The sequence below is a fragment of the Canis lupus genome, chromosome 34, assembly GCF_011100685.1.
Source record: "Canis lupus familiaris isolate Mischka breed German Shepherd chromosome 34, alternate assembly UU_Cfam_GSD_1.0, whole genome shotgun sequence".
NCBI lineage: Eukaryota > Metazoa > Chordata > Mammalia > Carnivora > Canidae > Canis > Canis lupus.
The window spans coordinates 19,668,142-19,694,379 of NC_049255.1; the positions used below are offsets into that span (position 1 = coordinate 19,668,142).

General features: G+C 47.3%; 1 protein-coding gene across 5 annotated transcripts in view; it reads left to right on the top strand.

Moving 5' to 3' along the window:
* ST6GAL1 (ST6 beta-galactoside alpha-2,6-sialyltransferase 1) overlaps positions 1-26,238 on the top strand; it is a 121,261-nt gene that overhangs the window by 24,638 nt on the left and 70,385 nt on the right. For 4 of the 5 annotated variants that reach the window (XM_038583652.1, XM_038583653.1, XM_038583649.1 and 1 more), the window contains exon 2: positions 5,378-5,516. The gene's annotated coding sequence lies outside the window, so the exon portion shown is untranslated. Of the gene's footprint in view, positions 1-5,014; positions 5,143-5,377; positions 5,517-26,238 lie in introns of those variants that run through there. The other variant, XM_038583651.1, reaches the window with a different exon arrangement.

The window sequence follows — 26,238 nt, forward strand, 5'->3', positions numbered from 1 at the left end:
GCATTTTCAGATAAGAGCAATCTCAATTATTCTATTCCCTGTATGTCCTTTCTGAGGAAGCTACTCTAGATATGTTCCTTCAAAATTAGAGGAGTTAATTAACGACAGAAGAAAAGAAGTCTTCTTTAAGCCCAGAGAGCAACCAGCTTAGGTTGGAGTAGGAGGACAAAAGATTCCAGAAGGGAGAGCTTCCAAGAAAAAAAAAAAAAAAAAAGGAAAAGTTGGAAAGTTGAGGGCTGAGTTAGTGGTAGGTATATAGCATATTAAGCAAATAAACAAGAGAGACACTAATGGACTCCAGAAATGAAAACGAAGGAATATACACGAAAGGAATGAACCGTGGCACACCACAGAGCTTGGCTGTGAACCGTCACTTATGTGGATGTAACATCTAGTGTTGACTTAATAAAAAAAAAAAAAAATGGTTTAACTATGTTAGCAGAAGTAGAAGAGGGACGTGGGATGGTGGTAAAAGCAAGCTAAATGCTCATTTTCTGTGGTAGGAAGTAATGAATAAAAGCCATATAAGTATGCTATTTAGATACACTGAGATCATTCTAGAATTAGACCAGAGAGCTGAAAGTCCTTGCATTTGGGCGGCAGAGATCAGAGGTCTGTAGGACGGGGGCAGGGCCTGAAACCATGTCTGTGTATGGCTCGGACTGTAGGAAGGGCTTATGTGTCTCTGTGCATATCCAGATTGGCAGCTCACATAGGCACAGTCAAAACTGAGGGATTGTTTGCCTACAACAACATGTTAACAATGCAAAGAAATGAACAGGAGCTCCCTTATTTTGGGTGTTGTGCATACGGCCGAGGCAGAAGGGCTTCCTTTTTCTGGTTGTCTGGAAATAAATTCTTTACACCATTTCTTTTCTTGTCCGAACCTTTGTATTCAGGGTTAAACTCATCTTTATTTTTTTATTTTATTTTTTTTTGAACTCATCTTTAATTTCAGCTTTTGTTGAGAGCACTTGGCGGAGCTCTGTCCTAACACTGGGGGAAGAAGACCTGGGGGAGGCAGGCCGGTGTAGAGAATTCCGGCTTTGTCATTTATCTGTCAGCTTTGGGCCCTGGCTGGTTACTAAAGTCCTTTTCCTTGTCTGAAAATGGAGAAAACACTCCTTGCCTCATAGGATCGTGTGAGGAATAAATGAATAATTTAGTATATTAAGTGCCTGGCACATAGTAGTTGCCCAAAACATTTAAATAAAAAAAAATATGCAAAGGAACATTGTGGTTAGCCCTTGGTCGAGCACAGGAACCCTATAATGTTGGGTCTGGGCCATACAGATGAACCGTCCAGAAGAAACAAGAGCTTGGAGGGAAGGGGAAGGCAGAAATAATCCAGGAAGTCATCCGATTTTAGCAGAAATTCTTATTGCATTTTGGGTACAGTGTCTTCTGATCTGACTGTAGAGCTCAGCAAATTTGTGGAGACCTAGATCCTGGAAAGTTTTGTATACCAGGATCGATAAGAGCTCTTAGCTAATTTAGCTTCCATATCTAAACAATCAGAAAAGTCACTCATATTCCAGATAATGTGGAATAATGGATGCAGGGTTAACAGGGCTATTTTTTACCCACGGCTCCTGTGTGCCTTATGGTGATTGCTCATTTAAGCCAGGGAGCTGGGGCCTGGGCCCTACCCCTGGGATAAGCTAACCCATTCTCTCACCAAGCCCATTAGTAATGGCCCTTGTTTGGAGGATGCTTGTATCAGCAGATGCTGGGCTCTGAAATTCTTATGTTCTTGGCTCATTTCATGAACTTCTTTGGGTTCTTTGGTTCTTTGTGGGCTCTCTAACTCCTGGCTGTGGTCTATGGTCAGTGTGCACACATTGCATATGTGAAGGTAATGCCTGTATGAGGTATGAGGGAGTTAATGAGGCCAAGGCAGCCTCTCATTTATCTGCTCTCTTCCTTAGATGATTCATCTTCTGTGGGCACCTGGGTGGCTCAGTGGTTGAGCTTCGCCTTTAGCTCAGGGCATGATGGGTCCTGGGATCGAGTCCTACATCAGGCTCCCTGAAGGAAGCCTGCTCCTCCCTCTGCCTATGTCTCTGCCTCTCTCTGTGTGTCTCTCATGGGTAAATAAATAAAATCTTTAAAAAAAAAAAAGAATCCTCTTCTGCTGCCCCTGGGGCTGACTGAGAGCCTTAGCTGAGGAGCTGCCAGGGGCTGTAAGGTGGGAAAATAGTGCAGGCAGGAGTGAGGGCAGGAGCCGCAAATAGGCCCCAAGCATGAGGAAGGCATGGAGTTAAACTTTGGCTGATTAGCCCTCAGGAGAAAAGTAGTGAAGCCAAATCTAGATGTCAAGCCAGTGACCCTTGTGGAATTGGAGCAGAAGACACACAGATTATGGGAGGCTTCAGTTCGGTGGGTGCTATATTAAAACTGCAAGGAAGCACATGAGTCTATATAGGTGACTTAGGGGCAAGGGAATGCAAGAGGATTCTGTGGTCAGCTGAATGGATCACACTGGTAAGGTGACAGGAGGAGTAAGGATAGGCCACTTAATAGTAAAACCATATACTAGAAACATCTACTGTCTGTTATTATTGCTCTATTATTTTTTATTTCCCATGTTTCTGCAAAGTACAAATTGTACTTGCAATCCAAGACTGTCCCATCAGGTTGCCTCATCTGGCAAAAATCCAGCCATAAACTTGAGAAGGAAGTTAAAAAAAAAAAGTCTTTTGAGTAGCCACAATGGATGACTAAAGCCTAACCACACAGCCATGCACTGGGTGTTGGTGGGAGAGCTTCTCTGCTCTCAGACCAGGCCCTGGAAGACTTTGGTGAGCTGGAGCCATCTGGGACCCCAGAGCCGGTCTACACCCAGCTCTTCAAGGGCTTCTGGAAGGGATTCAGGGGATGCTTATAGGAAGAAAAAGGAGGAAGTACCGATGATCTTTGCACTTTCTAGAATATCACTAAGCATCTGTTCTCTCTGGGGCTGCACAGTTTCCTGTCTGCTTCAGCTCTGTTTTCTTGTGAGGCAGCTTCCTCTCCTGCAGGGCCACATGCCCCCATCACTTGATCTTGCACAAGCCATTCACCTCTTCTAGAGCCCTGGCTACCTTCCCTTTAAGCTCTGGGTCTACCACTAGCTGACTGTAGTCTTTCTTCAGAGTTGCAATTCACAGAGTATCTAATTAGCCCAGCTCCCTCATTGAGGTGAATTGCTTTTTTTATTTTTATTTTTATTTTTATTTTTTATTTTTTTGAGGTGAATTGCTTTTAAATGCAAGTTCCACCCTTTGTCCATCAGAGAGGGCTCAGGTGTGAGTGCGGGTTGGGTAGCAGGGAGACAGGTAGGATGACTTGCCTATTGGAGCAATTGGAGGTCTGCAAGCCATCTGCCAAAGGATTTGTTAAGCACAAATGGAACCCCACCTTTCCTCACCAGTCTGCAGATTGCTATGGCTGGAGTGCAGGGTGCAGGGGGTGGAGTGGCAGGGGGCACTTGTCAGCTGGGAAGGGGCACAAGGCTTGGCTTCCCAGGGTCTTTGCCTGGGTCACAGGGCCACAGAAATCCAGTAAGTCTGTTTAGACAGATTATGCGGTGAACTATGTCTCACTGAAGGTTTGGCCTGGAGCAAAAGAGAGGCTAGATAGAGAGAGATGGATAGAGGGGGCCTCCCCCCACTGTTAGGGGGGCAAGTGAGTCAGTGGCTCCAGAACCCCAAACCCAGGAGCACCTTGCTTCCGGGGGAAGGCAGCTTGCTGGCAGGCTCCCAGGTGGCCACCAGTTCAGCTGCATTTGTGAGTAGCCATCTCTTTCCAGCCTGCCTCGGTCTCCCCACCGTGACTTTGGCCCCTGGTATTTTGTCACTATTAATTATAGATAGCAGCAAAGTGCCCAAATGCTTCAAGTGATTTTTTCGTTTTCCATGTCACCAGATGCCTTTGTCCTTTGCTCTGCTCTCCCTGAATCATTGCAAGACCTTGACATTTCCACCCCCTCTTCACTTTCATCTGGTGACACTCCGTCTCAGTGTCTGCACTCTCCTGGCCTGGCTGTTGTTTCTCTTGGCATCTCAGAGTCTCTTCCTCCCGGACACCGCACTTGTGCATTACTGCTCTCGTCTTATCTATTCCTCCTAACCAGCTCCTTCTCGTGCACCGCACCCCAAGCTTGACTAGGGAAGCTCATTTAATCATCAGGTCTTAGACTTGGGCTGAGCTGATTGTGAACATAAAAAGTGACAACCCAGACGGCTGGCTCTGCACGCTCATTTGCAGAGAAATGTTTCACGCGGTGAGCAAGGGTGTGGGTGAGAGAGGGGCCAGGTGGAGGAGAGCAGGGGTAGAGACCCCAAGCACCTCTCTCCATTGCTGGGAGCAGTTGATAGGGCACAGAGGCTCCGGAGGTAGCATGCCAAGACTGAGACATTTGGAAATTCCTTGCTGGGTCTTAAGGAAATAACCATGGATTTTCCCAAAGATTTAGTTTGAAGGACTATTTGTCATTAACAACAACAAAAAACAACATTGGAAATGGCCAGTTACCATGGGGTAACTGTTCTGGTATGGCCACACAGGGGCAATTTATGTAGCCACTGCAGGACAACACTGGTGACCCAGCACTAAGCCATGCCTTGCTTTACTGCATCTTTGTAAAAAAAAATTAAAAAAAAAAAATCCAATAACCAAATAAAACCAGGAAGGGTGTGTTATCTGTAGTTATCTTGGGGGAGAAAAGAATAGGTAATTTTTTGCCCCTTCTGTGGACTTAATTATATTTTCTAAAATTTCTAGATTGAACATAAATTTCTTTGACACTTGGAAAAAACAGTTACTTTAAAAACAAATGCTGTCCACCCAGACAGCCATAACAATATATGGGTTGGAAATTCAGTTTCCGTTAAAAATGCTCCCAAAATAAATTAGGGATTGAATTCACATTTGTAACATTACAAACAATACACCGTAGGTCAAAGGGAGACTGAGCGAGTGTGATGTGTTTGTTCACTGAAATCAGCTCTCCATAGCCTTATTTAAACACGAAACTTGAGACCAGAACTCTCGTTTACTTTTTCTTGGATTTCTTACTCATAGCAGCAAGTAGCACAGGATTAGGTGACTGTGGTAGAGTCTGCTTTGCTTCATCTACAGCGCACCGAAATGGCAGAAGGGGTAGGTCTGGGGGAACAGATGGGCAGCTAGAGTCCTGGGAGAGGGCCGGCTCTTTCAGGTGGCGCTGTCGTTCTGGAAGGGGGCCCTGAAGTGTCAGGAGTGACCAGGGCCGGGAGTGGGAAGGAGGCAGGGTGCTAACCCGCTTGCATGTATTAACAGAGTGCTTTCTGGGGCTCTGTTGGCAACTCTGGTTTGTATGTGTGGTTGTTTTTTTTTTTTTTTTCCATCTCTGCAGGCGAGGTAGAGCCAGCTGTGCAGAGCTCTGCAGCGAGCAGCCCCGAGATAAGCAGTGAAGTCCTGGAGCCCAGCTGAGATGAACTGGCCTCCTTGAGCGTGCCCAAGCCCTGGCGCCAGGCCTCTGTCCCAGCCCTGAGGTAAGACCGCCCGAATGCCAGCTCGGGGACCAAGAGGGCAGAAAACGCCCTCTCATCCATGGAAACCTCTTCCTCTAAAGGCTCAAGGGAGAAGGAGCAGTTGTTTCTGGTACAAACCATCTGCTTCCACCTTTGGCCATTTGATGGCCAAGGAGGCTTTGATTTTTCAGAGTGCGACTTTTGGAATCTTAACAGGGAGTTGTGTTTTCTCAGCCGCTTGTGAAATTTGAACTGCAAAGGGGTTGAATTTAACCTCCACATCAGACTGCACCAGGTTCAGGTGAACACCTGCTCTGTCCTGCGGGGGAAGTTGAGTTCCTTGGAGACTCTCTCTCACACCCAAGGGAGACAGGCGGACAGAAATTATGTGGGGGCGGGGGGGAGAGGGCCGTGATTGCAAAGCATTCCACTAAGCTCCCTAAAAAAATGACTCATTACCTAGATATGTTCTGATTGTAAAGGTAATATGTGCTCCAGGATATTTGGAAAAATACTGACATGGAAGAAAATAAAACCTGCCTGAAATGCAACCCCTGTTAACAATCCTTCTGGGTGGGTTTCATTAAGGTTCCTCAGTCAGCCCCCAGTTAGCAGGTCAACGTCCTCCTGCCTGGAGGTAGAGAGGTGAGGCAGGAAAACCCCCCAACCAGGAGCCAGGAGAATTGGCTTCTAGTCTGCGGGCTTTCAGAGAGCAGATTTTGTAATCTCCAGGAATTTTGCGAGCTGCTTGTTAAAAATTGTTGACAGCCGGAAATTGGCCACGGTGGGGAAGTTTACAGCATGGGCAATTAGCCAGGGCTACAAACAGGGCCTTTGGTTTGGGAGATTCAAGTTGCCAGCTCGCTCTGCCACCGACAGGGACAGGCCGGGACACTTGAAGCAAGTGGCTTCCCCTGCGCACCCCTCTCCCTCTGTGAGGAGCAGGGGCTCAGGCAGCATTAGCCAAGTGGCCAAAGGAGTGAGACCTCTGTTCTTATCCAGTAAGACGGTTGTGAGGCTCCCTGCCCGCGGGGTTTGGGGGGGGTGGACTTGGTAGATGGGTAAACCCCAGGCTTGTCAGTGGAGACGGTCGGCTGGCCCTTCCCGCCTTGGCGCTCGCTTCTTGGGAAATCTGTGAATTACTGACACCCTTTTATAAGGGCAGAGAAAAACTCTCCTTTTCCTGACAGACATCTGGGGCATGTTTCCTTCCTGGAAAAATCGAGGAGTCGGTCAGAGAAGTGTGAAAAGGAAGCCCGGGCGCTGCTAGATGGGAGAGCCAGGACTGAAATGGGAGCTTTTGACTCTGGAACTCTCCTGGGGGGTGTGGGGGGTGGAGAGGGAAGGAGCACTTCCTGCCAAATGTGAAATTTAAACAAAAGCCTCTTTCTTCAAGGCCCTGCTGTGGGCAGATTAGAGCTAATTAAATTAGCATAATGGAACCCCAGCCTCTGCCCTTCCCCCTCCACTTTCAGAACCTTTGGGTTCCCTACCCCTCCCTCCTTTTTGTATCCTGGAGAGGGGGATGGGGAGAAGGTGGGGCATCATCAGTTCAGCACCCCCTCACTTTGTAGAAGTGTAGTTCAGAAGGTGATAAAGGTGGGAGGGAGGCCATTTGGTCCCACACCCTCATTTTAAGCCAGGTCACACCACTGGTGACAACTGTGGCTGAGGGGATAATAAGCACATGCTCCCGGGGAGGCAAAGAATGAGGCTGGTGGGATGGGGCACTGCTCAGGAAGCCTCAGGATCCTGGAGCCCTTTATGTGACTGGCCCAGGGACCTGGTGGATGGTCTCAGGGGCTGGCCCCGCCTCCACGCTCCCCCAGTAGCTGCCGCCACAGCTCCAGTGCCCTGGTCCCCGGGCCTGCTTGCAGTTAAGACCCCTTCCTCATCGGGGCTTCAGTCTTCCAGGTCGGTGAAACCAGCTGGACAGATCTAATTCTGAAGACTTTTAGGTGTGTGTATAAGGAAGGGCAGGGAAGGGTAGGGAAGACTCAGTGATGGCTCTAGGCCTGTGCTTTGTGCTCTGTTTGCAGGACCTCCTTGAACTCTGCAAAGGCCTAACGGGGTAGGTTTTTCTATTCTTAACGAGGCAGATGTGGAAGTGGGGTCTCTCACAGAGGTAAAGAGACTTGTCCAAGATTGGACAGCCCACAGGCAACAGAGCTGTAAACGGAGCCTGGCTGTGACTCCTTGGCTTCTCAGAGGTAGTGGGTGCTCTTCACAGCAAGTACCGCCTACACGGGTGGGAGTTCCCAAATGCAGTTCCAGCCAGCAGGGTCCCTTCCCTCGGGGTACCTCATTCTATCTCTGCAGCTCTGTGAACAGTGGCAGCTGTAGTGCTTGGAGCTTCACAAAAGGCCACATTGTTCCTTTCAGATACCAAGGACTCTTCACTCTACAGTAAGATAGTGTCAGAGCCGGGAGCATCCATAAGTTCTTTAGCATAGTCCCCTCACTCGCGTGACACCTGGGGGTAGTGAGTTGGGGTGCTGCTAGCCCCTGGTCTCTGAGTCATCTGGAAGCAGAAGCCTCAGCCTCTGGACTCTCGGCGTTCTTGTCAGGGGGATACCGAGATGGACCTGTTTGGTTTTCGTGATTGTTCCTCTGGCAAGAGGGATTTAATTCAGTTTCACAGATGCTGTGTACCCAGCCACATAACCTGGCATGTTCGGGCAAGAAATCCTGGCTTGATCTTGAGCATACAGGTATGCCAAGGGACAAGGGGAGGTGCGCTCCAGTATTGAGACTGTGTATGACATATATTAGCCCATAACCATACATCATCTCCAATAATTCTAATGGGGGAAACTGTCTGTGTGTCCCAAAGCTCCCAGAGCCCTGAGAAACAGAATTTTCAGTGCTTACCCTGATAACTAGGGAGCAAATCAGCGAAGGCTGGGTTGGGGTCTTTGGAAGATTCTTGCAGAGGGGTGGGGCTGAGGGGAGGAGACAGAGTGGCAGAGGGAGAGATTTGGGCAGGCACTGCTAAGTGGGGCAGGTGCCTCTGCCTGTGGAGCTGGGGCTGGCGGGGGTAGTGGGCTGTATGGTTTTGTAGATAATCAAGAATCCTTTTCCTCTCTGGCACCCATCAGCTTCAGAAGGAGGAAAAGCTCATTTCAGCTGAGCATTTGGAATGTGAGTCCCGGCTGAAAGAGGTCCTTGGAAAGCTGCTTGGTTGGCTTTCACATCTTCCATCTGAGGAAATGGAGGCTCAGAAAGGGGAAGGGCCTTGTCTATGACACCAGTGGACCTGGAATCTCTTCTGAATGTCTGGCCAAGGTCCTTCCCCCCACGCCAGGGAAGAATGTTCCCAGAGCCAGGTACAGCCCACTTCCTGCCTTGGCCTATCTGGCCCAAAGCCTGTGATGGGCTGGGTTTGGCTGTCAGAGGAGTTTGTGGCCATGGCAACCCAGAAGGGAGAGGGTGTCGTCTCACTGATGCCACACATCCCCTGGCATCTCAGTGATGCCAGCCCATCCTTCTCCTCTGTTCACATCCTTCTTAGAGGTCTGTTGACGCCAAGGGGTATCATTCCTTCCGGCTTCTTCCTGGACGTTCACCATTGTCGTAAGACCTCACAATACAGAGGAAAGTGCCCCAGCTTTGAGAACATTTAAAGCGGGTTTGAGCCTTGCTTGATCATAGTTGCACGACTACCTGGCCTTTCCTCATATGTAAAATGGGCTAAATAACCTCTACTCCGAGTGAAGACTAATAATTATTTATATGATGCTCTTCCCACAAAATAGGTGCCTATTGAATGGTCCCCCTTATTTTTTCTTTCTTTTTTTTAAAGATTTTTATTTATTTATTCATGAGAGACACACAGAGAGGGGCGGCGGGCAGAGACACAGGCAGAGGGAAAAGCAGGCTCCATGCAGGGAGCCCAACTTGGGACTCGATCCCTGGTCCCCAGGATCAGGCCCTGGGCCGAAGGCAGCACTAAACCGCTGAGCCACCCAGGCTGCCCCAAACTAACTTTAAATTTCCTTTACAACTCAATTCACATACCTTCACCACCTAGAAGTTTCCCTGACATCCTGACCTAAGATTACTGACCTTTCAGGGCACCCGGGTGGTGTAGTTGGTTGGGCATCCAACTCACAGTTTTGGCTCAGGTGGTGATCTGGCCATGGTGAGACTGAGCCCCACATCTAGCTCCAGGTACAGAGTCTGCTTGGGATTCTCTCTTCCCTCTGCCCCTCCCTCTATACTTGCTCACACATGTGCTCTCTCTCATACTCTCTCTAAAAAATAAATAAATCTTTAAAAAAAAAAAGATTACTGATCTTTCCTTGTATTTCCCTATATATATACTTGCTCAGCTGAATTGTAATGATTAGTTTACGTGCTATTATCTCTCACCACATGCAAGCCTCCGAATCGGAAAATATATTTTCAAACCTCTCCGATAAAGGACTTATTTATAGAATATATAAAAAAATACCCGCTTAATCATAAGAAGACAAACAAATCTTTTTTTTTTTTTTTTTTTACGTGAGCCTTTAAGGAAATTCAAATAAAACCACAAGATACCACCACATACCTATTAAAATAGCTAAAATGTAAAAGACCGACTATACCAAGTGTTGGCAAGGAACTGGGGCAACCAGAACTCTCATGTAGTGCTGGGGACAATGTAAAATGATACAACAACTCTAGAAAACAATTTGGCAAGCTTCTTAAAATGCTAAACATACGCCTACCATAAGACCCAGCCATTGCACTCTTAGGTGATGATGCAGGAAAAAGAATTCATAGGTCCTCACAAAAAAAATGTTCACAAATGCTTAAATCAGCTTTTTGTTTGTTTGTTTTGTTTTATTTTGTTTTCAGCTTTATTTTAATAGCTAAAAACTGGGGACAACCCAAACCTCTGTTAATAGATAAAATAAATAAATAGAGAGATAGTTTTGTTGCTGCGTGGTATTTCATGATACGGGTACACCAGTTTCGCCATTGACCTTTTGAAGGGTGTTTTGCGTGTTTCCAGTTTTTGACTCTTACAAATAAAGCTGCTATGAACAATTTTGTACAGGTTTTTGTGTAGACGTACATTTTTGTTTTTCCGGGATAAATGCCGAGCTGCGCAATTGCTGAGTTGTGTGGCAAGCATATTTTTAATTTTTTAAGAAACCGCCAAACTGTTTTTTAGAGTGCCTGTACCATTTAACATTCCTACCAGAAGTGTGGGAGAGATCCACTCCCTTGCCAGCATTGGGTAGGGTCATAGTTTTATGTTAGCTCATCTGATTGGCAGGCAGTGGTGTCTCATTATGGTCTTTTTTTTTTTTTTTTTTTAAGATTTTATTCATGAGAGGCAGAGACATAGGCAGAGGAAGAAGTAGGCTCCCTGTGTGGAGCCTGATGCAGGACTCGATCCCAGGACCCCGGGATCATGCATTGAGCCAAAGGCAGATGCTCAACCACTGACCCAGGCACCCCTCATTATGGCCTTAATTTGCATTTCTCTGATGGCTAGGTGTGTGGCTCTTACCCTTTCTGCTCCTTTGGGTCTGGCCATATGAATCTAGACCTCAGCCCGAACTTTTTAAATCTGAGAAGCCAGAAGACCTAATGCTCATCACCCCCTCCCACATTTCTGGAGCTGTCCTGAAGCAGCTTTTGAAGCTGTCTCACTCATTTCTGTCTCACTTCTCTGTCCTTTGACCCAGTTAGGCACTTACAGGAGATCCTTTTTCATTGTTCTGAGTGTCTCCAGGAAAGTGATATTTTTTAGAGCTGTGTATTTTTCCAGGGAGGTTTTTTTTTCTTTGAGCAAACAACCTGTGAGTGTTGATTTTTTTAATTATTATTTTTTTTTATTACTGTGCCGTGAGGTAAGTTCTCTCTCTCCACCCTGTCCCTCCCTGGTGCCAGTATGCCAACATCTGTACTTACTGGCAGCTGAGATAAAGAAGCCTCTGGAGTTAGGCCAGGATGGCTATTTTCTCAGTGTTTGGAGGCCTGAAATGCCAAGGGAATCTGTCATGGCCTCAGGCCTTCCTTGTGCTCAGCATCTTCTGTTCTTTCACTTATAGAGAGGCAGCTTTAATGTGCTGGGAAAAATCATCATGGCAGCTAACAGTTCGATAGCATTTATTATGTACCAGGTACTACGTGCTTTATATGTATTAACTCATTTGATGCCCACAACAACCCAAAGAGTTGTCAATACTGTTAATACTCCACTTGACACGTGAGGAGACTAGGGTCTGGGAGGTCTTATAGCTAGTAAGCTGTGAGTAAGTTGGGACTTGAGCCCAGATGGTCTGACACCAAGTCCATCCCCAACGTCAGTGTGCTATACTATCCCTCCGCGAGGACGGGTGCGCCTTGTGCAGTATACGCCTGGCCTCAGGCTCTCCCTTTGGCAGCAAGTGGGAGGGGGAGGGCATGGCATGGGTGTTCTCTGGGGCTCGTCAGCACTTCATGATGGCAGTGGAAAACAGAATAGATGGGAAGTGCTTTCTCAGGAGAAAGGGGAGTTCCTTGGAGGCCTGCACTGGGCATGGGCCGTTGTCCAGGCCTGACTGAGGCTCGGGCTCTGCACCTCAGTCTCGTGAATACATGATTCTGTACCATGAGCCTGCTGTGCACCCAGGACTGGCTCACGCACACTGTGGGCAGAGGCCCCGACCTTGGGAAAAGTAGCAACCTCATTGGCCCTCAGACTCACAGCCACCTGCCTGTGCAGTAATAACCTCGAGGTTGCACCAAAGGGGCACTCCCCACCCCAGAGGTGACTTGGCCTTCCTGGCCTGACAGATCTGGATTCTGGTTGTAAAACCCCCATTTCTACCTATTGACAGGGCAATAACCATATCTGGTGTCTAGATTGTGGTGAGTTGAAGTGGGGACAGTGTGGTGCATTGCCCTAGGGAACATTGGTCCCCTCTTCTCCTCTCCATGGGGCCCTTCCCAGTCTTAAATATCAGCTGCATGGCAGTGCTGCCCTGAAAGAAAATGGGTTTGTGTCCCTTGTCCTGATTCACTAGGTGAAGAGTGTCCATCCACTCGTTCAGCATTCAGTTAACTTCTAAATGACCCTCTACCATACGCTTGCTTCTGTAATAGGCCCTGGGAGCCTACGAGCCAGATCCTTGACCTCATGTAGCATATGGTCTACAGAGAGAGACAAATGTTAATTAAATAATAGCACAGCTGAGTGTGACATCATGACCTGTGGGATTGCTGTGGAGGAAGTTCACTGGTACTGTGCGAGCCGGAGGACACTTCCTCGGGGGAGTGATTCTGATCTGGGTCAGATTCTTTAGGCCTAATCCACCGGAGGAGCCCACATAGAATGTTCTGTAGGATCAGTTCACTTGACCCTGTGTCCTGACTGTAGACTGACCTGAAGCCTGGCCACCCTGGTGTTCTCTCCACCCCAACAAACCACAACTGTTCTGGGAGGTTCCCCAGACCCCACCGTTGACAGCTGATCCTGACCCATGGGAGCTAAGGCTGAGCTCAGAGCCACACCTTACAGGGCCTGGTTGCGTTTTTGTTGTTAAGTGTGCTTGTGACTCAGCTTATTACTCAGCGGAGCATAGTTTGCCACCATCAAATCTCACAGACTTTTTTGAAACAACTTTACTGAAGTATAATTTAGATTTCATGAACTTCCTTTGTGTGTAAATTCAGTGACTTTTAGTAAAAGTTGTGCAACCATCACCACAATCCAGTTTTATTTTATTTTTTTAATTTTTAAATTTTTATTTATTTATTTACTTATTTACAATCCAGTTTTAGAGCATTTTCATCATTGGAGGGGTTGTTCATCTTCACATGGATAAGGCAAGAAAATTATTTTTGTATGGAAATCGCTCCATAATTATATTTTCTGGACTTAGTTCTGTGCTTCCCGCAGATCTCGTTAATTAATTCACTGAGTATTTACCAAGTGCCCGCTGGAGCCCACAGCCGGGCTAGGTGCAAAGGGGGAATAGAATAGAGAAACAGTGGATAGGGCGGTTTCTCTGTGGTCGACAAGCTTCCTACTGAAGACCCGCTGTTCAGTGTAGCCTGCCTGCAGCCATGGGTCTCAGGGCAGGCCAGGTGTTTGCTTTCCACCCAGTGGCTCTTCACTGAGGACAAGGCAAGGGCCTTGCTTGCTTTTGCAATATTGACATTTTGAAAATACTGGCCGAGCAGAAAGAGGAAAGTGTACTCTCCAATATCTGCAAACAGCTCTGGGCTTTGGCAAACCTGGATGCAGGACCTGCAAAGAGAGGAGAGTGGGCGTGTTGTTTACTGTGCAAAGATTCCACAGGTGGAATTAGGGTGAGCGGCGAGAGTGCCTGGAGGAAGATAGGAGCAGGAGCAAAGTCAGGACAGGAGGCTCAGGTGAATTCAGGGAGTCATGGTGCATTAGGTCACCTACAATTTAAGGGTGCATTTGCATATGGTGGGGTGTTGCTTGGCGGCCTGAGGGTGGGGTGGGGGTGAGGACTTAGTGAACATGGAAGATGCCATTTTTGTCTCCAAGGGGATGGGGGCATAATTGTCCAGAGCTGGACTTGGGGCATAGTCTTGCTTGTGGAGATGTGGAGAAAGATGGGAGGCAGGTATGGTTCAGGAGGCTCCTTCAGGGCTCTAAGATCAGGTGGTGTGGGCCTGACCTTGGGTGGGTCAGTGAGGTGAGGAAGGGAGAAGTAGATGGGAGAGAAGATTCTCTCAGGTGAGAGAAATCTCTCTGTTCCAGCTTCTCTTGGGGGCCAGACTTACCCTGCCCACCCGCCTCTTGCACCTCAGCGAACCCCTCACACTCAGCTTGTTCACAACCAGACTCAACAGCCCCTCCCCACAGTGTGTCCTCTCCTTGCCTCCCACGCTCCTTTTCTCCCCTCCAGTGCCCATTCTTCTTGCCCAAGAAGGAGAGGAGCCAGAAAGCAGATCACTACCCACAGAAGGCAGTGCTGTAGAAGGTAATGGTGAGAGATTTCCAGAGAGAGAAGTGCCACATACCCAAGAAGGGGACTGAGGGCTGGTAGCAGCCAGGCAAGGCAGGTGCCTCAGGTGCTGAATTTCAGGAGGCATTCCCACTTGGATGCCAACCCTGTCCTCACATGACCCCGAGGGGGGTGGGCTTCCTTAAGTATTGCACTCCAGGTGCCTCTGTTGCCTTACCCTAGTCCTGGGTTAGGAGCCTGGAGAAAACTGGTCTTTAGGACACTGGTGACCTTGGACAAAGCAGTGACTTTCAACAGGCTCAAGATGGAGTGTGGAACTGTTTCTTCAGAAGGAAGCCTTCTGTGGGAAGTTTCCCGAAGCCACACGAGTCCACGTGTCTCTCTCTCCCCACTCTAAGACAGCCCCTCGGGCTCCACGGACTCTTTAGGGTTCCTGGAGCACGGTTTGAAGAACACCAATCAACTCCAATCCCCAACACACACAGTTCTGAGACCACAGGTGTGACCCTAGAGGTATCCCTGTACTTTCCTTTGGTTCATCATCTTCAGTTTTATAGCTTCTTTTTATTATCCCCCCTTCCAGAAGAATTAGAAACAGTTGATACTGAAGGTCTTAAGATATCTGAAGACCGCAGTCTGAGAAGTCCATTTATTGAGTGCCTGCTACCTACCAAGCACTATTTTAGGGGCTTTCACATTCATCATTTTAACTCTTACAAGAACCTTTCCAGGTCCATGTCATCATCCCATTTACCTGATGAGGAGACTGAGGCTCAGAGGAACAAGCTCTTGCTTAAGTCTGCAGAGTTGCTGACAGGTGCTCCTGTGTCCAAAGCCTGTGTTCTTCCTCCAACCACAGCTTTACTCAGTTTTCTTTTTTAAGATTTTATTCATTTATTCATGAGACACACACACACACACACACACACACACACACAGGCAGAGGGAGAAGCAGGCTCCACGCAGGGAGCCCGACGTGGGACTCGATCCCGGGTCTCCAGGATCAGGCCCTGGGCTGGAGGCGAGGCTAAACCTGAGCCACCCGGGCTGCCCTTTATTCTGTTTTCTAGACTGACTGTGCCTGGCTACCAGGCACCGAGTTTGGTGCTGCCAGAGTACAAAGGAGATGAAATCCCGTTAAGCCCACCCACTTGTCCCCTGCTCTGGAGGGGTGAGGGCTGGCTCTTCATAAGGGTTCCTGCCTCTGTCTCTCATGAGTAAATAAGTAAAATCTTAAAAAATAAAGGGGGGGGGGGCTCCTGTGGTGGTCGCAGTGATTTCTGGCAACTGTGGAGATGAAATCCATGGCCCCATTCCCTCCCCAGCCAGCAGGTCACAGGGCCCCCTCCTCTGTGCCCCTGGGGTTCTGAAACCTTCCAGTGAGGCGGCCCTGGGGCAGTAGGGGCGGTTTGTCCTGCGTGGAGCTTGACGACCCCGCCTCCCCCTCCCCGGGTCCCCTCCCTCTCTTGGCATCTATCACCCCTAGTTTCCTTCAGCTGCCACCGGGCCACCGAGCTCTGATTCACTTCCCAGATAGAGGCGAGGTATTTTGGCCTCTTCTGCCCTCAGCCCCAGTGAGGGTGAGAGTTGGGGCCCAGTGTTTTCACCTGTCACTTCAGACTGTTTGCCAGAGTTTGCGGAAAAAGGCCTGTATTATTCAGGTCGGTGCCAGGAACAGCTGCGCCCTGCCAGGTTGTCATGTGAGCCCGTGAGCCCCCGGCTGCAAGCCCACAGCTCTCCAGGGCCCCGGCTCAGGTGGCAAAGAAGCAGCCAGTGGCCCAGGAGGCCGGGAAGCAGCCGGGAGGACGGTCGGCCTCTAGGAACTGGCGCAGCCTGGCCCCATCCTGCGCCCCCGTCCCCGTCCCCCTCCTCCACAAGGTAATGCGGGGCTGTTACTCAGCGTAGTAATGTCCGGAGGGTCCCTCGTTGCTCACAGAGGATGCTGTGCTGGCCCCTGGAGACAGACCCTCAGAATGTTCTCGAAGCGGGGCTGATCTCCACTTACTGGATGAGCAAACAGCCTCAGAGAGCTCAAGGGAAGGACGGGAGGCCACGCAGGCAGGACGGGGTGGCGGCTGGTCTGTCGCGCTCCTTTCAGGAGGCCGAGGGCCACCACACACGGAAGGACATCTTCCCGGCGCACCTGCGTTACACCTGCAGCCCGTCCCCGCTGGGTCTCTTACCCTCCTCTCCTCCCATCGCTCTGCAAACATGGAAATCTGATTTCTGGAGCTGAGTGTTCCTGGGGGGACCTGACTGGAGTTTGGGATCTGCTGGGTCAGCGGTTGGTGGGACTGAAGGACAGGCCGGGGGTGATAAAAGATGGTCTCTGGCACTTTCTCTATCAGTGGAAATGGCTTCTCTTCACACCCCATCAAAGCCCTTTTTAGTGGCAGGAGCTCAACACTAAATTTAAAGAAAATAATATCACGTGCTTAGAAAACCTCCACCAGTCCCAGTTTCTTGCAGGATGAATTGAGACTTAGAAATACTTGTCTGGAGCAGATAATCCTGTTGAATCTCATTTCCCATCACTGCAGCCCTCATACCCTCACCTCTCATAACTTCTCACCATTCTCTGGCTACTATGGGCCCTATTTCATGGCTAAACCTTTGGGCTACTGTTAAGTATGCCTTTTTCTGCCTGTTAAACTCCTATTCACCCTTCGGAACCCAGGAGGCATGTTACCTTTCCTGACTTGCTCTAGTGGAGTTGGTACCAGCCTAGCCTTTAGTTCTGAATGCCTTACACGGGTTTACACCCACCATTTTATGGGTCTTTCTCTTCCTCTAAGGGCCGAAGGGGCTGGGGCTGGACCGTTTATCTCTCACCTGTACTTGGTGCATATTTGTGCGAGCAAATGAATGGGGGCTCATTAATGAATTACGTGCTAAAGTGTGAGTCGCAGGTGGCTCCACTTTAAGTACAAGGTCTCAGGTGCTATTGATTGACAGATGAGCCAGGTACTGTGCTGAGAGCACTATTGCAGATGAGCCCTGCAGCAGAGAGAGGGTCTCCCAGGGGTGAAGAGACATTACAAAACCTCGAAGTCATGGAGTCAAGCATAGCCTGCCCTGTTCCTCAGGCCAGCCTCTCAAACTCTACACCCAGCCTGCCTCCCAAGAGCGGAGCTCCTTAGGGCTGGGTGGGTGTAGACCTGGAGCAAGAGTAGGGATTCTGAAGGGTCCCAAAAGGAAGAGGAATGGGGGCGCTACTCAGGAGAGGAGCAGAAGCAGAGGCAGGAGGAAGTACAAGGCAAACTTTATTTCCTTACTGTGATGCCAGGGGCATCTTGCTGGCCAGAGCTCCTGCCTGACGGCTGCTCCTGAGGATGCAGTATGAGCTGGATCCAAGCAAGAATTTGGAGCCAGACCTGGATATGTAGGTCATTCTGTGCCCCTAGGGCTCCCGCCTGTTTACTTCCTCCTTCCCCCACTGCTGGATGTAGGCACTTAGGCTTTAACCATGGTTAAGCTCTGAGTTTAAATCCTGATCGCAGATACTTTAACTGCGAATTGTGTAGCACTGAGCAAAAATACTAGGGTTGCTATTTTTATTTTTTAATTTTAAATTTTTTAAAAATTTTACTTCCACTACTGTTAACATAGTATTATTAGTTTCAGGTTTATAGTGATTCAACAGTTCTCTACATTACTCAGGGCTCAATACCATAAGTGTACTCTTAATCCCCTCCACCTATTTCCCCCATCTCCCCTCTGATAACCATCAGCTTGTTCTCTGTGGTTAAAAGTCTGCTTCTTAGTTTGTTTCTTTTTTTGTTTTGTTCTGTTTCTTAAATTCCTCATATGAGTGAAGTTGTATGGTATTGATCTTTCTCCAACTGACTTATTTCACTTAGCATAATGCCCTCTAGGTCTATGAGGGTTGCAATTTTATAGGGTCATTAGGACAAGTGATGATGCCACTATGGAGAGGTTGTGTACTAAGACATCTAATTTATTCCTCTGAATACCCTGCAGATACATGCTGTTATCCTTCTGAAATCACGGATCTTTGAGGTTCAGAGAGGCTCCACAAGCTGCCTAAGGTCCCATTGTGAGTAAATGATAGAATCAGATAGTGGACTCAGGTGTCCTACATCTGATCCACTACATCACCAGTCTCTAATCTGCATGATCCTAAGAATCGCCAGGGGCTCTTGCTGAAGGAGCAGTTCCCAGGCTCTGTATCAGATTTTGATTCAGCCCACTTTATTGGCAGGGGGCAGGCGGCAGGCGTGGGGAGCAGAGGCTGTAACAGGTACCCAGGATGATGTCAGGATTGGACAGGTTTAGGAAACATAGTATTGTAAGTTCCTGCCTATAAAGTGTGGCACTGGGTTGGCCCTCAATAAACACTGGCTGTGAGTATTATGACCTGAACTGATTGAAAGGACATCTTACTGTGAAAAGCGTTTCATCTTTTAAAAGCTCATTAGTCCTACAACTAGATCTTGAAGATAGAAGTTAAGGGAAGTAGATCCAGGATCAGGGAGTCTGCATTCTGAAACTCTAAACTCAGAACTACCTGCCAGTGGAATGAGCTGCCTACAAAGGTCCCTATTGTTCGTGATCAAGCAGTCTGTGACACCATGTGTCAGGTGTGCTGGTCGAGAGGACCCAGTGCTCGGTCAGTGTCTGTCCCGTGAATGCATGCACTGAGGAGCTGTTCATGGGTTTGGCATTTTGATATTCCGGTGGAGGTGGAGTGGTGCAGCTATGCGCAGTCTGGAGGGATCCCAACTCCGGCAGGGAAAGCCGGAAGGTAGGCATGGCAGAGATGGTGAGTAGGTATTTCAGGGCCATCACTCCCTGCTTTGTGTCTCAGGAAGCCTGTACTGCACTTTCCTCTGTAGCTTCTGAGTCTCCAGACTCTCATTCCCTGGCCATGAGGACACATTTTCCTTGGGGATTGGTGGTGAGCCAATGTCTCGCTCTTCTCGTATGTCTGGGTCTTGCCTTTATTTTTTAAGTTCTTAAGGCCCATCTTATGGGCATATAAATTATAGAACATAGGGAATATTGTCCTTTCAGAGCCTGGAGAAAAGCTTGACCTCTATCCCGTTTTCAACCTCAGTCTTGATGACAAAATTTGGTGATGGCTTTCCTACAGATCAAGAGCATCTAAACGACCTTGCTTGAAAGCTGATGGAAACCTACCAAATAATTGCTGTGGATACTTTCATTTCTAAGATCCATGATAAGTGCTGCCACTTTACACCCTGGTTGTGTGTTGGTGCTTTATATTATCTACTCTTATTTAATCCTTGCAGCAGCCTTGTGATATAGGTAACACTATCGCTCTTTTACAGTTGAATAAACAAGGCTCAGAGAATTCAGCCCAGTTGCCCTAGGTGACAGAGCTAGTAAGAAATGGGCTGGGGCTTCAGACCTATGTGTGATGCACAAATTAGAACTTATTATGCTTATAACATTTTGTCTCATTGGAATGATAAGTTTTGCTTCTCTCGATGAGGAGGAAAGTTAGGGATAGGTTCCCCAAACTGGTGATAGAGCACAAAGCTACATTCAGAATGCATCAAAAGGATAACTGACTCCTACATTCATGTTTGAAGTTATCCCTAATGTTTGTGAATGTGGATAACCATGATCTTCCTCTAGTCATGTCTTGGTGATGGCAGCACAGCAAGATTTCCAGTCCCTTGTGACCCTCAGGAAGACTCCATCCCTGCCAAGCTTGTTGGAGAGTATGTGTCTACACCTTGGTGGGCTCTGAGGCAAGGATGTTGAGGGCCAGAAACTGACTTCTCATGAGGGATGTCAGCTGGAAGATGAAATGAGAGCAAGAGAGCATGAGTTGTGCATCATTTAATCAGTCTGCAGTGGAGTACCTGGGTGGCTCAGTTGGTTGAGCAACTGCCTTTGGCTTGGGTTGTGATCTTGGAGTCCTGGGATTGGGCCCTGAGTCAGGCTCTCTGTTCAGCAGGGAGTCTGCTTCTCTCTCTCTCAAATAAATAAAATCTTTTAAAAAAAAATCAACCTGGAGCTTGAAACCAAAGGATACCTGTGTGTATTAACTTGAATAAGGAGACCATCTGAGCCCCCAAGTTTGTCTGCCAAACACCAGGAGATGGCTTCTTCTAGTATATAGATCTATATACTATACTATATACTATAACACATCTATAGATGTGTTAGAGAAACAAAAATCCCCCAAGAAAGGTGAGGGAATTTGAGTGCTTTCTTCAACTCAAGCTGTTTTCCTTGAACAGATTTTACTTTTTGGCTCTACATCACGTACATACTCATGTCAAGATGGAGGGTCCTCCACCACACTCCCCTTTTTGACTGCCTATTGGCCGTCTTTTTTCCCAGCAGCTTCTTTGACTTCCATCTTGAGGTTAGTGCTCTCACACACTGCCACTTTGTTCTCCTATTATCTCTCTGACCCCTGACGAAGCCCCACTGGCCAGCCTCCCGTCCCCACCTTCTGTTTAAAAACCTTGCTCCCATCATTCCTTTTTGAAGGCTTCAGGCCATAGCCAGCCATTCCAATACTACTGTCTATCTTCATTTCTAATCTAGCCAAGATGGTATCTTTTTCTTGGAGTTCCTTATGTAAAGTCAGTATTTTCTTTCTTTCTTTCTTTCTTTCTTTCTTTCTTTCTTTCTTTCTTTCTTTCTTTCTTTCTTTCTTTCTTTCTTTCTTTCTTTCTTTCTTTCTTTTTCTTTTTTTAAAGTCAGTATTGTACAGCTTGCCCTTTCATTATAGTGGTCTCATTCCATTTATTCAGCTGTTTTATTTTCTGCCTCAGGTGTACCAAGTTTACCTCTCAAAACTCCTTACAGGCAGGGACTGTAGTTTATGTGGAAGTGGTGGTGATTTTATTTTAATTTCTGTGTTTAGCAGGTAAGAGTGGCCAATAAAATTGTTTTTTGTCATTTGATCAACTGATGGACACTTACCACGGTCTGTGCACTGGACACAAGGCACTAGGGATATGGAGCTAATTATGACTTGGTGGTTGAAATGCTTATGGTTTTAAGGGAAGAGAGACATGCACGCAAATTAAAATTATATTTTGAGCTATAATTGAAGTTTAGTAAAATTTCTTGGGAGCTCAGATGAGAAATGAGAAAAGAGAGATGGAGACAGATTTAAGAAATGTTTTAAGAATAGAAATAGAACTTTGTTTCTTACTTAGATTCAGTACCGTTTAAGGGCTCATTCTAGGGGCAGTGAGGTAGCAGGATGAACACGTGATCCAGGAGCACTTGGGGAGAGGAATGGGTTGACTATGGGGTAAGAAAGAAGGAAAAGTCGAAGATACTAGACTTAGCAAGACAGTAAGAGCTGGAGAGAGGGACAGTGAGAGTTTTAACTGCCAACATTTATTGTGTGTCGATTACTGTGTGTGGGGTAGTTAACATGAATTGCTTGTTTTTCATCCATAAAACCCCAATGAGGTAGATACTTTCATTTTTCCCATTTTACAGAGGAGGAGACATCCTCAGAGCATTTGAGCTCATTTAAGATCACACAGCTGAAAAGTACTAGAATCAGGTTTAAACCCAGGAACTCTTGCTTCAGAGCAAACACCCTAGGACGACTCGACCAACTGCTCCAGAGCCTCCAGAGGCCTTCACTGCCCATAGCTCCCACATTTACACCTCCAGCCTGGACTTTTCTCCAGACCTTTGACTTGCCATCAGGCTGCCTATTTACACGCCACTTGACAGTCTGATCTCAAACTCAGACTGAACCCCAACTGAACTTCTGCTCTTCACTTCTCTCCCCTTTTCTCCTCAGAGTAGCACCATCATTCTGGCTGCTTTGGCCCCAAACCTTGGAATCACCCTTGACTTTTCTCTCACACCCGCACCCAAGCCATCGAACTTGAGTTTCAAAGCACACCTGAAACACATTCCTTCTCACCACCCCCCACTGCAACTTCCCACTCCAGGCTGTAGGCATCTGGCACTGGGATCTCTCCAGTGATCTCCTGATGCTCTGCCTGATTTTACCCTTGACCCCTCTCCCTGTCCCGACATGGCAGCCTGAGCAATCCTGGCAACATTGAGTCTAACCACATTGTTCTTTTGCCAAACCCTTGCAGTGGCTCTTACTTTTACTCAGAATAACAGCCAGAGTCCTTACCATGAGCTGTAAGGTACTAGCTCATCTCTTCCACCCCCACCCAGTTGTCTCTGTCCCTCTGGGATCCCCTTTGTCTGTCCCCTTTGCTTGTACCTTGCCTTCTGGCCTGTACACACCCAGGCACTCCTGCCTCGGGCCTCTGTCTCAAATGCTCTTCCTGAGATATTGTGGGGCTTACTCCTTCACTAGCTATAATTTGCTGGAATGTTCTCTTCTCAGTGAGGCTTCTTCTGACCTTTTAAACCTGGAAACTTGCCTCATCCCAGCACTTCTGATCCTCCCCTTCCCTGCTCTGCTCTACTTTGTTTCCCATAGCACTTAGTATCCTCTGAGAAACTAAATAATTTATTACATTTATGGGTTTTTTAGTGTTTCACTCTGCCCTCTTAAGGGCAGTGATCTTCATCTGGTTTATTCACTCTTGTGTCCTAAGCACTAAGATTTTTGCTGAGGACATCGTGGCTTGTGCATTTAAGAAAATGAGTCCGTGTAGAGTCCAAAGATTCTGGACAGGTGTTCAGTTGAAAAATATTTTTAAAAAGATGTGGTCTGGTGTCTGAGGGAGATGCCAGAATGGGGGTGGCCCACAGGGATGCAGGACCTGCCTCTGTGTAAGGCAGTAGGGAGTGAGCGGAGCTCTTGCTGAGGCTGGCTTCCCTGGTGATGTCAGGGCTGCTCTGGAAGCTGGCCACCAGAGGATACAGAGATGGAAAGGGAGGAGGGAAACGGGAAGTATGCTTGTTAGACTTTATTTTATTATTTTATAGTTTTAAAGATTTTATTTTTTTATGAGAGCCACACAGAAAGAGGCAGAGACATAGAGGGAGGAGCCAAAGGCAGACGCTCAACCACTGAGCCACCCAGGTGTCCCTCCTGTTAGACTTTAATAGGAGGGAGTTTGAAGAAGGAGACCCAGAGAGGCCTCACAAGGCCTGGAGAGGGATCTTCAGATTTTGCGATTAGAAATGCAACCTTAGTTGGATGATCTGTGCCAACTTCAATTATTTGAGGAACAAGTAGAAAGTGGGGAAGCGTAAGTAACTCAAGAAGCCCTGTGATGGGGAAGGCGAGATTAGGTGGTGGCATGAGGAAGTGATTTGTTTGAAGGACTTGTTTTTAGCTCTAAAAACCAGTCTTTTGGGTGTGGGTGGGGAAGTGACACACAGTAAGCTAATACCAACCAGACTGAAAGAACATGGTCCAGATTATATCTTGTCCCTGCCAGAGAGCCGCTACTCAATCTGAGCCCCACCCCCAGCACCCTGCCTGGCCCACAGTGGGTCCATAGTAAATAGTTTTTGAATACAGTAGAAACAACTATAGACCTTCCTGACCAGTCACTGTGTCCACAGCAACAACAAAATAACAGGAGTGTCCCACTGAGTGTTGGTTCATGGCATTTCTCTCCTCTAAGCTACACAGGTCTTAGCACTTCGAGCAGCCCACTCTTTGGTTATACTTTGGGTTCCTTTACTGCACAGGGGCTGTGTTTTTAAGAGGTAAATCTTCAGGTGACTCAGTTGAGTAACTAGAATGACAAGTTAACAGTTTTACATGGATGTGAAGGATATGGTGGGTCTTTGTCCATTCAGGCTGCTATAACAAAATACCAGCTTAAACAACAGAAATTTATTTTTCCCAGTTCCTGGAGACAGGAAGTCTGAGCTCAAGGCGCCAGCACCGTGACATTCCAGTGAGCGCTCACTTCCTGGTTGGGAGCTGGTGCCTTCTCTCTGTGTCCTCATGCATCAGAGGGGACAGTGGGGCTCTTGGGGCCTCTTTTATAAGAATACCAATCCCATTCATGAAGACTTCACCCTCAGGACCTCATCACCTCCTAATACCTTTGCCTCTGGGGGTTATGATTTCAACATATGAATTCCAGTGTTGCAGGGGAGGTGGATACATACATTCAGGCCAACTCTGATAGTAATTCCAGGGAAATAAGAGGAACAAAAGGGTTGGCTAAGGGTGGCAGATCTCTTGACTGTTGGGCAGAGCCTGGCATTGAGCCAGCTTCCTCTCATACCAAGTTGTACCACCTCTCTGGGAGTTGATTTTATTTATTTATTTATTATTTTTTAAAAAAGATTTTTTTTCATGAGACAGAGAGAGAGAGAGAGAGAGAGAGAGAGAGAGAGGCAGAGACAAAGGCAGAGGGAGAAGCAGGCTCCATGCAGGGAGCCCGATGTGGGACTCCATCCCTGGTCTCCAGGATCAGGCTCTGGACTGAAGGTGGCGCTAAACTGCTAAGCCACCTGGGCTGCCCTGGGAGTTGGATTTTAATGTTATGAGTTTGCTTCCTGTGGATTTTATAAAAAGAATAGTGTCAGGAAAAGAACCATGACTTGAAATATATCCAGAGCCAAAGTCTGTCTGCTTTTTCTTCCTTTTAAAAATGTGATATGCAAAGCATGTCGGCTTAATTCCCTGGTGGTGGCAAATGCCATAAAGTTCAGAGATGTCCTGGGAGAGAGGAGGACTCCTTCCTCTTTTACTCCTGTCTTCTCTGAAAAGAGACAGCTTGGCAGGCTGCATAGAAAAGAATGAAAGAGAGAAGAAATCTCTAATATTTATTAAGTATCCGATGTGCCTGGAGCTATGCTAGGCCTGTGTGCACCTTTCATCTATCCTTATTAGGTGAAGGGCATTGAATCAGTCTTTTCTGTAACCTACCCAAGGTCTCACAGCCAACAAAGAGGAGAGACGCTAGAACAAGCCCCAGGGAAAGAAAATTGAAGCCTGTGGCTAAAAAGAGACCAAGAAACTTCTGTTTGAAGTCAGCCAGAGTTCCTAGTGCCCAGTCTTATTGTCAGGAAAATGTTGAGAAATATTTATCAGAGGGGTGGTTGAATGAATTACTAGGGCCCTGAGAAAACTCGTAAATATTTTTGCAGAAGTGCTATTGGAAGTCTAGAGACTGGGAAGAATCAAGGGAGAGAGAAATAGAATTTAAATTTTCAAAAAGGCATAATTATGAACCATGAGCATCAGGCAATGACTGAAATGTCCTATGTCCATGCACAGCATGTGGTACTACTTGATAAATGATAACTGTATACTTCAAGGCATTACAAATTATTAAGTCTATCCCCATGCTTCTCCTCACTCTGGAACATGAGGCATAGGGTTCCATGACTTGAGACTTTTCAATTTGGGGCACATATTGGAAATGATAGCTCCTCTCGATTCGTAATATCTTATTGCAAATGATAATGTCTTTCCCAGTTGGCAGTCCCGTGCCACCTCTTGTGCCTTAGTTTAGCTGCTCCTTGTGGCGTCTGTACCATGAAACTTGTGTCTGGTCCCATAGTCTATATTTTAAAGACCATCCCAAGTATCCTTACCCCTCAAGGGCAGACGTGTGATGTCATATCAAAAGATACGCCGATTATTATGATCGTTAACTTAGAACTCTTCTATCAGACAGTGGACATCTTTGTATCCTCATTAACTGAGGGTTTACCTTCTGAGGAACAACATGGAAGATGTGGATTGGATGGTGTTTCAGTTGGCGCAGATGTGCTGCTTCTATTATCATCACTAACGAATGCTCATTTGTGTCAGGAGATAATGCCTGTCTTCAGCTCTTAACTTGTGCTTTATACGAATACACAGAGAAGGCTCACTGATTTATGGATGATTTCCAGCCATCATTTGTGGTAGCAAATGCTGTATGTGCCAGGGTCAAAGTTCTGAATAA